Source organism: Neolamprologus multifasciatus, chromosome 20 (assembly GCF_963576455.1).
Source record: "Neolamprologus multifasciatus chromosome 20, fNeoMul1.2, whole genome shotgun sequence".
NCBI lineage: Eukaryota > Metazoa > Chordata > Actinopteri > Cichliformes > Cichlidae > Neolamprologus > Neolamprologus multifasciatus.
The window spans coordinates 26935164-26949469 of NC_140458.1; the positions used below are offsets into that span (position 1 = coordinate 26935164).

General features: G+C 42.4%; 1 long non-coding RNA gene across 1 annotated transcript; it reads left to right on the top strand.

Moving 5' to 3' along the window:
- Positions 1-103: 103 nt before the first annotated feature.
- Positions 104-9065, top strand: LOC146495069 (uncharacterized). Its single transcript, XR_014871637.1, has 2 exons — positions 104-1860; positions 5374-9065. It is a non-coding gene; the product is annotated as an uncharacterized LOC146495069 (long non-coding RNA).
- The last annotated feature ends 5241 nt before the right edge of the window (positions 9066-14306 follow it).

The window sequence follows — 14306 nt, forward strand, 5'->3', positions numbered from 1 at the left end:
AGAAGCATACTCCATAATGTGTTGTACCAGGGGCGATTCTAGGATCAGAGCTTTGGGGGGGCTGAGCACCCAGAGAGCTGCCCAGCCAGGAAAGATGGCTTTACTCGTCACGATGAGACTTCTTCCCTGTCTCTGTCAGTCCCTGCATCCTTAAATGTCTCCAGTTGTCCCTAGTTCCCTCTGACTGTCTCCTTGGTGCATTTATGATGAATGATGATCATAGTGAGTAAGAAGTAAACTGAGCGCATTTCTTGGACAGAGATTCACTTTTAATGTGTATGTATAATACAATACAGATATATAAAAATACACTCCAAAAATAGAGTCCTTGAAATGTACAAATCTAGAAAATATTGATAAAAAATTATAAAAATGGAGGCAACTTTGCCTATGTGTCATGATTCTGGGTCTTTTGACCCAGCGTTTTAAGTTTGAGTTTATTTTGTTCATTAGGTTATCTAAGTTCATTTGTTTATTAGATTGCCCTTGTGTGTCCAACCCCTGTTAAGTCTCCCTTGTCCTTCATGTGCTTCATGTCTGTGTTTCTTATGTTGTCATGTTTGCGTTTCATTATGTTTCCCATTTTATTTTGAAAGAGTTCCTGTGTTCCTGCATTTTTTTTTACTCTTCCCCTGTGGCGTTGTTATGTTCATGTTGTGTCTACTGTGCCTTTCTGTTCCATGTTTCAGGTCCCTATGTTCTGTCTCCCCAGTCTGTTAAGTTTACATGTCTTGAGTTCCGTCAGTGTGTTTCCTGTTTTACTTTCACAGTCTGTCCTATGTTAATGTTTCTAGTTTTGCTTCCCTTGTCTCGTCCTGCCTAATTACTCCCGGCTGTGCTCTCCTCCTGTGGCTCATTCCCCCTCGTTATCCCTCAGTGTATTTAAGCCCCATGTTTCTCTTTGTCAGTGTTGCGTCCTCCCTCATAGCTGTGTGATTTTTCCCTCTGGCGCCTTGTGCTTTAGTTTTCCTGGTTTAGTTTTGTATTGATTTTCGTGTCCCACTCCACGCCAGCAATAAAGCTGAGTTTACTTTTTGTCTCTGCGAGTTTGCGTTTGGGTCCTACTCTTGCCTGCACACAGCCGTATTGTGACACTATGGTACAATGTACACAATGTATGAAAAGATCTTTACTGCAGATTGTCAGGGTGAATTGTTAAATATTGTCATTTTTATGTTTGCCATTTGTACATTGTTTTAATTCTGTGAAAGGAATTCTTTCTGTCCTCCCCTCCCCAGATTCTCGAGGTTCTAGGTGGGGGGCTGTAGGGCTGTAGTCTTTTATCATCCTTGTGCTTTTGATGTAAGCTTCCTGCGTTTACGACCCTTTGGTCAGCAGGAGATCTAACACACACACACACACACACACACACACACACACATTCTCACATAACACACACACAGTGCCTTGTCTTTGTAACCAAGAGGGGTTACGTGGGGAAGGTACGTGTTGTAAACTATTGTTTATTGTGTGAACGTTGCCAATAAAAGGGAGCGAGAGGGGGCAGTCGGGGAGGTCATTTTGTGATGTGCTAAGGTACGGACAAGGCCCCCCTTGCAAGTAAAAAGATCCATCGCTGTTGCCTTGTCTTTCTTTCATGGGAATAAGTTCTGGGATCAGCGGGGTCTGACTTAGACCCAACATTATTTGGTCCTTCGAGCCGGATCCCAAGAAATTTTGCCGCACACTGAGGAGAGAGAGGACACGCCGCAGACTGTCGACAGCCAGGCCGTAGGACGCCTGATAAAGTCTGGAGTGTTAAAGTCGCGACCAGGCCGGCGAGATAGCGTTTGAACTCCCCTCATGGACGGCGACTGACGGGATTCTGGGACTCTCCTGTGAACGAAACGCAACACAACAGTAAGCAAACCGAGAGCGTCTCTATAACCGTGTGAATGAATGTGGAATTCTAGATAGGAATGCGTCACTGAGACTGCGCGGGTTTCACGTGAGTCCAGGGGAGCGCTGGTTGCGCGGTTTCACGCGAACCTAAAACAATAGAGAGCGGCTACGTGACCGTGCGGATTCTCGCAGGTACGTGAGTGCGCCAGCCGTGCGGGAAGGTCGCAGGCTATTAAAGAAATAAACGGCTCCGTAGCTGCGCGGTTTCACGCGGGCACGGGAGTGCATTGGACTGTGCGTTTCGGACGCAGGTCCATGAGAGCTGTGCGGGAAGGTCGCAGGCTATTAAAGAAATAAACGGCACCGTAGCTGCGCGGTTTCACGCGGGCACGGGAGTGCGTTGGACTGTGCGTTTTGGACGCAGGTCCATGAGAGCTGTGCGGGCAGGACGCAGGCTATTAAAGAAAAGATACGGCTCCGCAGCTGCGCGGTTTCACGCGAGCACAGGAGTGCGTTGGTTGCGCGGGTCCACGCGAACCTAGAGGAAGCGGCTCTGTGACTGTGCGGATAGGTCGCAGGTCCAGAAGCACGCTAGCTGTGCGTGTAGACGCAAGCTGTATGGTTTCTCCACCAATATATAAGGAGGAAAGAGCTCGCCGCGGTATAGAGAGTTTAAGATTATAGGCCTTAAAAAGTGTGTGAATGAACGTATGCGTGTGTGATTGCCAGTAGGTGTACGCAGCCACACAGAAGGAAACCTAAACGGTGTTAACTAATTCTGTGACCTGTTGTGTACACATAGCCTGGATTTTTGAGGTAAGGTGTTACCTGCCGCAAACTTAAAAGAATTGTCATAATGGGGAATAAAATGTGTAAGTCTGCCTTAGAAGGGGATGTAAAATTTATGGAGAAATTTTTACTGGGCAGCACGCAGTATGTAGGTTGTTGATGTGAAAAATATGGATTTGAAGGGACATTAGTGGAAGTTAAGAGTAAAGTGCTTGTAGAAAGAATAGCTGTAAGTGTAGCAGGTAAAACAGGGAAAGTGAAGCAGAGGAAGGAGTTGCAGTTAGCAGTTGCTAAGTTGTGGCTGGAGCAGGCTCAAAAGAGAAGAGAAGCACAGAATGTTAAAAGAGCAATATTGCAAGCAGTAGTTGTGAAACCTGAGGATGAAACCACAGCTCAATCCACTGCAACTACTTTAGAACAACACCGTAGAAAAGCATTAGAAAGAGCAAGAATGTTAGCAGAAAGAAAGGCAGAGAAGAGTGTGAGAGAGCAGAGGCAGAGGAGGAGAAATTAAAGGCTGAGTATGGAGAGGCATTAGGAGCAGCATTGAGTCTAAGACAGACTAGGCAGGGCAGGAAACAGAAAGTAAAGTTAGTGAACACAAACGTTACAACCACATATCCATCCCTGACACAGTTTAAAAAAAACAAAACAAAAAACAGAGAGAGATGTGTGTTGTTTAAGCAAGTGATGAGATTAATGAAAGTGTGATGAGAGAGGAACACGAAAACATACAGAAAATGCATTAACTATACTAACCCTACATACATATACACATACAATGATACTCATGAAGACCAGACAGCACCTTAAGCATGAGATTCTGTTTTTCATCTTGTCCAAGTCACTAGTGAGATGAAAGTGATACATAGACTAGTGGACTGAATATTATAGGAGGACAGATGGTTGCATCATAGAGCAGAAAAACAGAATGCTGATGAGAGGTTTTAGATGAGTGAGCTGATTGTGAGTTTCTGGTGTGTGAAGAAGTTTTAACATGGCACACATTTAGTTAACATGAGAAGAAACTTATTATGTGCTAAGACAACAGGGTTATGCTGTATGTTGTGTGTATGGCTGATTGGATGAATGTTTGAGATTAAACTGGCTGTTGATTTGTCTTTTGTTACTAAGTTGAGCCAATTGGGTTGGTACGATTTATCCCCCTGGCATGAAGAACACGTGTCATGACTTAAACAAGGCCTTTCTTTCCTTTCCTTTCCTTTCCTTTATTTTCTTTATTTCCTTTTATTTTGTTACTTTCATGGTGCACTGAAGTTTTGTTTGATGATCTCTGTTTGAGTAGATCTGCACGATTAGAACCGAAGCGTCGTCGAGAATACTGTTGCAAAGTGAGCTTCTCCAAAATTAAAATGGGCTCAGGAGAAAGCCACTTATTTGGGACAATTAGGAAACAAGTTCCTGTCCAAAAGGATTCAACGAGGAAATCCAGTCTAAATTATTTTTCTTTTTGAAATGACGTCAATTTGCTGAGTGTGGAAACAAATGCGACAATAATTTCCACAATCTGCAAAGAATCACTGAGTGAGAATTTTAAAATAAATGGGGAAGCTGACCAGACTGACTGACTTAACACCATTGTGTGAAGTTAACCCCCACCTGACAAAGGTGTGGATGTATCTCTGTGTGTGTCTCTGTTGCAGGAGCAGAAGGAGACCACAGGAGGAAACTTGGGTCACATGACTATGTGAACTCTGCAAATTTAACCTTTTTAGTTTAAAATTTCTTGTGTCTGTGAATTTACCATGGGAGTGTTATTCACTACCTTATGTTGCTCACAGAGATTACTGTGAGAAAGAGTGTATACACCTGCGCAGCGCTAACATTTACATTTCTTTTACAGCAGATGGTTAATCATGTGATTTGATCATGTGATTTATAGCAGGACACAACTTAATGATGTTTTTCTACCACAGGATTACTGAGATTTTGTGTGAAGGAAACTGGCTATATGTTGATGATGAAATTACACTGTGTTGTTGAGAGAATGTTGGAGAAAATGTGAATGTTACAGGGGAGAAATTAATACAGTTTGAGACATACTGTGATGAGACCATTGTTACTTTTCCACAGTGAGTGTTAACTTTACGACTTTTCACAGCTCCTCTGGAATCTGGATGGCCGACACCTGACCAGGATGAACCGTGTGTTTGGCTAATGTTTGTTTTTCCTTAAGAGTGTTTTTAAAGGATTCAGCAGACAGACAAGTGACAATTGAACAGATGTGCAGTGGTTACAGAATAGTTACATGGGGCTCATTATCTGACCACTATTTGGGCTCATGGTGAGTGACAAACTTAAGGAAAGTCGCTGATTACAATGTGGAATGACATTGAGATGTTCAATGATTTGGAACAAATTATGGGAAAAAGTAGGAGTTTAATGAGTTTAGAATAAACCTGCAATGATACTTGTCTCTGTGATGCTGAATACTTTATTACTCTTATGATCTGCAGTTGGTTGCAAATGTGAGGTTGTTTTAACTTTAAGACTTTGTCTTCTAGGATACAGGCTGAAGCTGCGAGTTAAACAAGCAAAACATTTAATTGCTGACTAATGTTTTTTACACAGGGTTACAGCTTGGAGTGAAGCTGCTCCAAGGGACAAACCCTGGAGATTGTTTTAGGGAGACTGTGCAACATTCTTGTACATGTCTCATTGGGGAGTTGACACATGGCAAAAGCCGTGTGGCGAGAGGAGTGTCATTTTTTTAATTTGTAGATGTCGTGAGGTGCCATAACGAGAAGGAGTGACTGAGAGGATCGCCCACAAGATGGAAGCTGAGGCCTGGAGAGAGTCTTCAGGAGGATCAGAGATCACCTCCAGCACAGCAGCATCGCGCAGAGAGCTGTGCTACTGGGCTTCCAGGAGCGTTGGAACATGAGAACCTGAGGGAGCGTGCCAAGCTCCAAAGAGTGACAGCGCAGAGGAGGTCCAGCGATGGACTTGTGGTTCTGTGAACAGCACAAATGCCAGGTGACTGTAAAATAACTAACAGCACTTGTTCCACAAGTGAAGCCAGTAACTTACTATCCTAAAAGATTAGCTCTAGTTGCTTGTGCTTTACCTCCATGCGTGAGATCAGTATGTGCAGCAGCTTAAGCTGTACAATGTTTCAGGAAATAGTTTATTTCACCTTTTGACATTGTTAGTTCCACATGGGGTAGATGTCTACTACTGCAGACTAAACTTACATTTCTGTCACCTACAAGACACTTGCCTTTAATTTTACTATTACTCTCACAACCATACATAACCATAAAGTGGTGCACAATTCTGAATTTGTCAAACCCTTTTTGCCAACGAAAGAAGAGGGCACTTCTCATGAGTGTAGAGAGCACGTGGAGAAGAAGTGTAAGTCGAGGGATGACTTAAAAGCTGTGCCACTCGTTGAGGGAAAGGTTTGGTTTGTTGATGGTTTGAGTTTTACAACAGCAGAGGGACAGACTAAAACACGTTTTACTATAGTAGACAGTGAGAAAGTTATCTATGCAGGACAACTAACATGTTTCATATTTGCTTGAGCAGCAGAGATGCTAGCTTTAACGGAAACGTGTAAAGCTGCAGAGAGACAATATACCCTGATAGCCAGTGTGCATTTGCTACATTACATTTCCTTGTAGTGCAGTGAGTGAGACGAGGTGTGACAACCTCTACAGGGAAACCTGTAGAACACACCAAACTCTTGAAAAATCTGCTGGAGGCAGTGTTATTAACCAGTGGAATTGCCGTTTGTAAATGTGCAGCACACATGTGAGGGAAAGATCCAGTTGCATTAGGGAAGGCTTTTGCTGATAACATCGCAAAAGAGGCAGCTTTAGTAGAACATGGTGTTAACATTTTAGCAGTACAACATCAGCAGACATGTAGGGCCACTCACCTACAGCAGGAAAACAGCTGTGACTTACAGAAGGAGCGAGCTTGCAGGTTGGTGTTTATCATCTGTGTGATAAACCAATACTGCCTAATAATTTGTACAAGACTGCTGCTGTTTTGAGCCATGGGCTTTGCAATGTCTCCACAGGGGGGATGATGGCAGCAGTAGTTTATACTCACTCTAGGATTATTAAATACTTAAAAAAAAAATTGCATTTGCAGGCAGAGAGAACTAATAGAACAGTAAAGTTAAGACTTAGGAAGACAGGCAGGACATGGTTAGATGGTATAGAATTAATTAAGATATACACGAGGATTCCTCCAACAGAGAATGGTCTGACTCTTTGAGATTATCTATGTTAGAGCATTTAGAGTTCTAGTCTTCTGTAGTGATGATAGAAAAACAGAAGAGAGAGCATATTAGCAGATTAGATGCTTGAAATGTTTAAAAGTAAAGTAGTCATGAGAACAAATGATCTGCCAGATGATTCTGTTTCTCCGCAGGAGCAGAGTCTGAAGTCTGGAGATTGGATGTTGATAAGGCCATGGAGAGGAAGTGCTGGTCCAGTCCGCGGTGGAAGGTTTCTATCGGGTGCTGCTGACAACGACCACAGCAGTGAAGATTGCCGGAAGGAATACATGGATACATCAAGCGCACTGCAAGAAGGTGACACACATCCAGGCCAGTTCGGAGTAAGTGGCAGGAAGACCGGGTACAAAGGGGGGGGAAAGCCTCCAGGGCCCCTCGTCTCAATCCGGTGAAGAAACCAACTGAGCCACAGGTACTCATCAGAATGGCTGGGAATGTGCTGTGCATCTTCTTGAGCCTGTGGACCCAGAGTGGGATGACAGGGAGCGCACTGGGACAGAGCAAACCACACCCAGTACCCGCATGGGTTTTCAACAACTACTGGTGGCAGTTTAAGAACACAACCACTCACCTAAAGAACGAGACCAATGGTTATGCTTGTGATGCCATTGGCTACGCATTCTTCTGGACTGTGGCCATATAGCATCACTGAGAGCGAGACAGTTTGTTTGGTTGCCTTAGCAACACATCCAGGAGTAAACGTACTTAGAACACTGCCAACTTTTCAACTGCTCTGAACCTGAATGGACGGTTGATTCACCAGTAGCCGGGAAGGTGAACTGCTCTGGTACGACAGACCTGCTAGTCTGACTCAAAGAATATGACTCGCTGCAGGACATTGAACAGCTAAACGAACTGGAAACAGGCCGATTGCCTATGTGCATAAAGGACAATGGATTAGTCCAAGTTGAAGATTTACCATGGAATTTGTGCAACATCACCTATTCTTTTGTCTTCTGCAAGAAGGATGTAAACAGAGAAGCCTTTTGTCTACATTTACATCATGAACACGTGAGGTTTTGAGCCAAGAAGATCAGAACAGCTTGATCCAATTTCCTTTACAAAGCTTTCTCTGTGGTGACAACAGGACAGGAGAAGAGTTGTAAATGCAGATAACTCACCAGTTGACTCTAACCCCCACAGGATGCCTACAGTGAGATTTGGGGGGTTGATAGGAGTCATAAAAAGGAGTGTTGACCAGGCTACAGCTTTGAAGTTAGCTGAGAGCCACATGGACAAACAATGAAGTCAACTGATGTGTTTGAATGCATATGTCTGTATACAGTTGGATTGTAGTGACATATGATTTTTGAGAATGATGATTTTTCTTGTTTGACTTTTGATATTCAGTTGTTTACTTGCAGAAATACATAATGAATTACATGACAGGAGTAGATGCACCATAAGGCTGGATAGGTTGGTTAATGTCTGGTCCTTGGTGGCATCCTCTTTTGAAAATATTAATTCCTGTTTATGTATTGTTGATACTGATTTGCTTATGTATAGGATGCATTTTACCTAGTATAAGATCAATGCTAACTAAGATGATTTCCAATACATTTGTTAATTATGTACTTTTGCAACAATATGACATGACTGAAATTACTGATATGACAGAAGCCTGTGTATAAAATGACGCCTGCGCTGAAAATGTCAAGCATGAGGTGCATGGCTAGAATGTACTACATAGGAATAATTTATAATAATTTTGAGGCATAAAAATGACAAACAGGAGGGTTATGTCAGGGTGAATTGTTAAATATTGTCATTTTTATGTTTGCCATTTGTACATTGTTTTAATTCTGTGAAAGGAATTCTTTCTGTCCTCCCCTCCCCAGATTCTCGAGGTTCTAGGTGGGGGGCTGTAGGGCTGTAGTCTTTTATCATCCTTGTGCTTTTGATGTAAGCTTCCTGCGTTTACGACCCTTTGGTCAGCAGGAGGTCTAACACACACACACACACACACACACACACACACATTCTCACATAACAAACACACAGTGCCTTGTCTTTGTAACCAAGAGGGGTTACGTGGGGAAGGTACGTGTTGTAAACTATTGTTTATTGTGTGAACGTTGCCAATAAAAGGGAGCGAGAGGGGGCAGTCGGGGAGGTCATTTTGTGATGTGCTAAGGTACGGACAAGGCCCCCCTTGCAAGTAAAAAGATCGATCGCTGTTGCCTTGTCTTTCTTTCATGGGAATAAGTTCTGGGATCAGCAGGGTCTGACTTAGACCCAACACAGATACTACTATGGCTCTGCAGATTTTTTTCTTTCATTTTAACCTATGTTGCCTCACCTTGAGGTTGGCAAATCAGTTTTGGTGAACTATCTCAAGCATTTTAACAGTTTCTGTTGTGCCTGTCACTATTCCCTGTCTGTTTTCTTACCTGGTTCTTCCTGACCTTGTACTTTCTCCTCACGTTCCCCTCTTTCCTCCTCTCTCCCTCTTTGGACTGACAATCATACACAAATAGATTGTATTCAATTAGATGAAAAAATTACATTAATATGAAAAAAATATATTATTAAGATCAAAAAAAAAAAAGTCCTCTTACAGTTTACTTTCAACCAAAAGGCAAATAACCAAACCACATGAACATCTAATAAAAGATATAAATACTGATCCAACATTATCCTTTATTGACGGATCATTTGTTCTTACACTTTTAATGTTGTTCCTGGGTTTAATATCGGCACATGCACATATGACAAAATAACCAACTTCTCTCATTCCATTTCAAACAGGACAGTGGCAACAACAGTAGGCTACGGACAATTTTAAGTTTTAGATTTTAAATAGGCTGCATAAATTTCAATGGGAGCAACAGGACGGTCAAATGTTGCTGATTTTACTACAGAGCAGGACGGATTGTAGGGTAGCAAACATCGTCGGAAAACACATTTTCAACACTGCATGTTACCTGGGTGTAATGTTTCTCAGCTAAAAGGAAACATGGTCTGACTCCTACCTAAATATATAAAGAGCAACTGAAGGTTAAATGCAGTTAACATGTCCTGTTTTAAGCCAGGCACTTACACCTCCGCTCCGCTGCGTCTAAGCTATCTTCGCTCTGGCAGCAAGGGGCTAGAGCCAGAGTAGGGGAGAGGCGTGTGACAGCAAAGAAATGATTGCTCAAATATAAGTTACCTTACTTTTTCTATGAAGTTTATATGTTTGTAAAAAATAAAGTAAATCATCTGCTCTAAACAGGTTTAAATAGACTCAAGTTTCCTTTTATAATTTTCTTGAAAACATGTTTTTGGGGTGTTTTGCAAAACTGTGAGTTTCCTCAGTTACCCACTTTTTCACTTCACTTAAAAAAACTTGCAGATCTGGCATATTGATCTCAGGTTTGATAGCGTATCTGTGGACAGTCAGCTTAAAGAAGAATTTGCAAAGTTCATTGTATTTATTTAAGATAATTTTTGACAGTCACAGCTGTGACACATAAATTATTTTTATAAGACATTTATCACAGACTATAGACTGACAGGACTACGAGAAACACCTTTTAGTTATTGTTCCTTTTTAGTCGTCTAAAAAAATGTTAATATAAAAGCATAGGTTTATCTGTTTTAAAGACACAGATAATTTAAGACACAATTACACAAGTATATTTCAAGAAGACATTGTAAGCAAACATTTAGGGGCTGTCGTTTCACATGTTGCTCCTCCTATCAAGCGTTAGAGTCACCTTCCAGGTTTCCAGGTCACTTACTCAGTATATGTACTTGGACTGTACAATACATTACATTACAATACATTAAAAATCTTTATTTCTAGACATATAGCACTGACTGGAGTTCATAATTTGAAGCATTAAAAGTCGGATTCTGTAACAAAAAAATAAATGATTGTGATTGTTGATTTCTTGCTAGTTATTAACTTTTACCATTGCATTTACCATCATTGCAGCTTCTGATGATTTCTTTGATTTTAATATTTGTCCAGAGCTTCATCTATAATAACTGTAAGGTTAACAGTACTCTTGTCTGAATGATCTCTGTGTTTAACAGACTCCCAAAAGTCCAACACATGTTATCCTGTTTTTAGAGACATAATTTGTGCAGCATGTACAGAATCTAACCAAACATTAAAGGATTATTCAGCCTTCTAATCTCTCTAATTTATTGTGTTTTACAATGATGGACATGGTCGTCCATACAGAAGATAATCAGTATTAAGACATCAGTCACAGCTGAATTTCTTTTTAATCTTGCATTAGTCCCACTTGTCCAGCAGATGTCCTTGTTATGTCTTCTGCACATCTTGCTTGTTTGTACGTCTCAACCATGCTTTGACCAGATCATTCAGCCTTCCTTCTTTTATTTAAAACTATGAACCATTTAACACTAGAATTACTGAGCCTTTTTTTCCCTGGTGCAGTCCCTACTACTAGATTTACGGGCCTGCGCAAATTTGCGTAAATTCCCCCCGACCTTAACACCTCTTGGCACCCCGCTGAGATTTTCACAGGTCTTCAGCTCCATTGTTCTCCTGCTTTTGTTGTGCAAAGACACCCTCCCCCAACCATGAGAGATTCAGGTCTTTCCTTCCCTGCAAGGCTACTTTCCTTCCTTACCTGCAGCGTACAATACACCATGTTAGTTCTTGTCAATCCTTGTCACTACATTGCATGCCTGTCCATAAACACATATACACAGTTGTATTTTATATAGCCACACCTTAGATAATATGCATAAAGTCTAGTTATACACACACACACACATATACCTACATATACATACATATATATATATATATATATATATATATATATATATATATGTGTGTGTGTGTGTGTGTGTATACACACACCAATATTTTTGAATACACGTGTCCATATTTGTTTCCAGATTGTTTGTATAGTGCACTTTCTATACCGTGCTCTTTGTACAGTTTTTATTTAGTTGCTTTTGTCTCGCACTGTCCACTTTTTTGCAATGACAATGCAGATTTTCCACTTGCAGATTAGCTGTGTGTCTGTGTGTGTGTGTGTGTGTGTGTTTGTGTGTGTGTGTGTGTGTGTTTGTGCAACATTGGCATTTGTTTACTCAGATCAAAGGCAGGCCAAACCTCTGTGTTACAACCTACATACAAAAGACACACATTCACAATATATGAGTACACAAGTCTGTTTTATTTCAAAGTGTTTCAGACTTTACAGCGTTTGCAGACCCAGTGTCCATCATCCCTGCATTTGGCACAGGTGAATTTCTGGCATGTTGCACAGGTAAACCTGCTGCGATTCCTGTTGCAGCTTTCTTGCACCTGGCACTGCGTTGTCTTTACAGTCCCTGGCACAGCAGCTGCAGCAGCTTCAGCATCCTGCCTCTGTGCTAATATTTCCTTGTGCTGCATGAATCGGCAACGAAGTTGCTGAGCTAGAAGACTCAGAAACAATCTTCTTTTGCCTGTCCACCCTGTACATGCCTTGTACAAAATGTAGGCATTCACCGCCGCCAGGTCCAGCATATTGTAGAAAGCCGCTACTGGCCACCTGCGTGTTGCTGCTCTTACGGAATACATCCGCGCCATTTGGTCCAACACGTCTACACCACACTGTAAAAGCAGAGAGAGAGAGTCATGAGTATATGTTTTTTTCTATAGGCCTGTATAGCACACATCAGAAAACATTGTAGCACTGGTGTAAAATTGTACACACATTCACATACCTTCATGTGGTTATAGTCTGTTATCGTGTTGGGTTTCCTCTTTCTGTCGTCACCGATCGTCACGTCTTGGTGCATGGAACTTAGAACACACACAGTCTTGTTTTTTTAGGTGCATAAATTGTCAAGGAGACACCGCCACTTCTAAGCACTGAAGTGGAGAATACCTCTCGCTTTGCAGTATCTTTTGCAAGTTGAGGAAGTTCACGCCGGACTTTATTCACCGTGCCCAGTAACGTTGTTTTGCGCTGCAGCAGTCTGTGCGACAGTGACAGTGAAGTAAAGAAATTGTCCGTTGTGACGTTTCTCCCATCATCCAAAAACGGCTCCATCAGTTTCATGACCACGTTCTCTGCCAGCCTCTCTCCCTTCTGACGACTGGGGTCCTTTCCCAAGTAAGGAGATGCACTGCAGACATATTTGGTGTCCAAGTCTGTGGCCATCCAGAACTTGATCCCAAATTTGTCTGGCTTGGTTGCAATATACTGTGTGAATGGACAACGAACCTTGGTAGGGAACAGCTGTTCATCTATGGTCATGTGTTCTCCTGGAGTGAAACTCTTAGCACAGTTCTCGTTGAAGCGTGTCCAGATGTCGGAGATCGCTGCAAATTTGTCTGTTTTCACCCGTTCGGCCCGCGTGTCCCTGTCATCAAATCGAAGGTGTTGCATAATTGAAATGAATCTATCTCGGGGCATTGTCTCTTTGATTACTGGCACCAGAAATTTTTCTGACCAGCAATCCACAATGGCACCAACAGGACACATGATTGCTCTTACAAACAGGATTGAAATGAATGCCATCAGTTCATGAACTGACAAACTCCAGTCCGGCTCTGTTCTGCGGGCTTGATGTACCGTGCACTCTCTGATGGTCTGCAGCATTCCCACGTCTAATAGGCAAAGGAAGCTTTGGAGCACACTTGTAATCTTGCGCTGTCGGAAGATAAACAAATAGAAAATGGTAAATTTACATGAACCTCACTCTAAATGGGTTTATATAAATATCATATCTACTATGGCAGTGACAAACCTTAGCAGACTCTGTGGGTCCAGCTTGTGCAGTGAAGCACGAACGATTTGCTCCTGCACTGGGCATTCCAATGTCCTCTTCAACCCACACAGTTCCATCTTTTGCCCTGTGGCTCTGGCTGGGCTTCCCAGTACCACGGGGCCTCTTCCGTGGAGGCATGTTGGGTTCTTGTTCCGTCTCCTTTTCAGATTCTTCTGAGGAGGTATCAGTGGCCTGCTGGACAAATGAAACCTCTCCTCCATCAGAATCTGCTTCGTCCATTTCCTGAAGCAAGGCCAAAGCCTGTTGCGCGGAGAGGTTCTTCTTGCGTGGCAGTGATACGGAGGCCATCCTGATGTGCGTTCTCAGAAATGCGAACAAGAAATGATTCTCCCGCCTGGGTTGGTCTGCTTTTATGCACAGCACTGTGCTGTAGTCAAGCAATGCCACTCCCTCACATACACAGTGACAATGGCACAATGCAAGATCTGTGCTGAGAGTCAAGGAAGGTGTGAATGTGTGTCTTTTGTATTTACAGGTCAGTCAATGTGTGGGATATTTTGTATACGGCAGGCATTTCTGAAAGTTGTAACAGAGAGGTTTGGCTTGCCTTGGATCTGAGCAACTCTGAGTGAGCAAATGCAAATGTGCCAGGCCTCAAGGATAATGGGTGGTTTGCACAACAAAAGCTGGAGGAGAAACAAGCTGACGACCTGTGAAA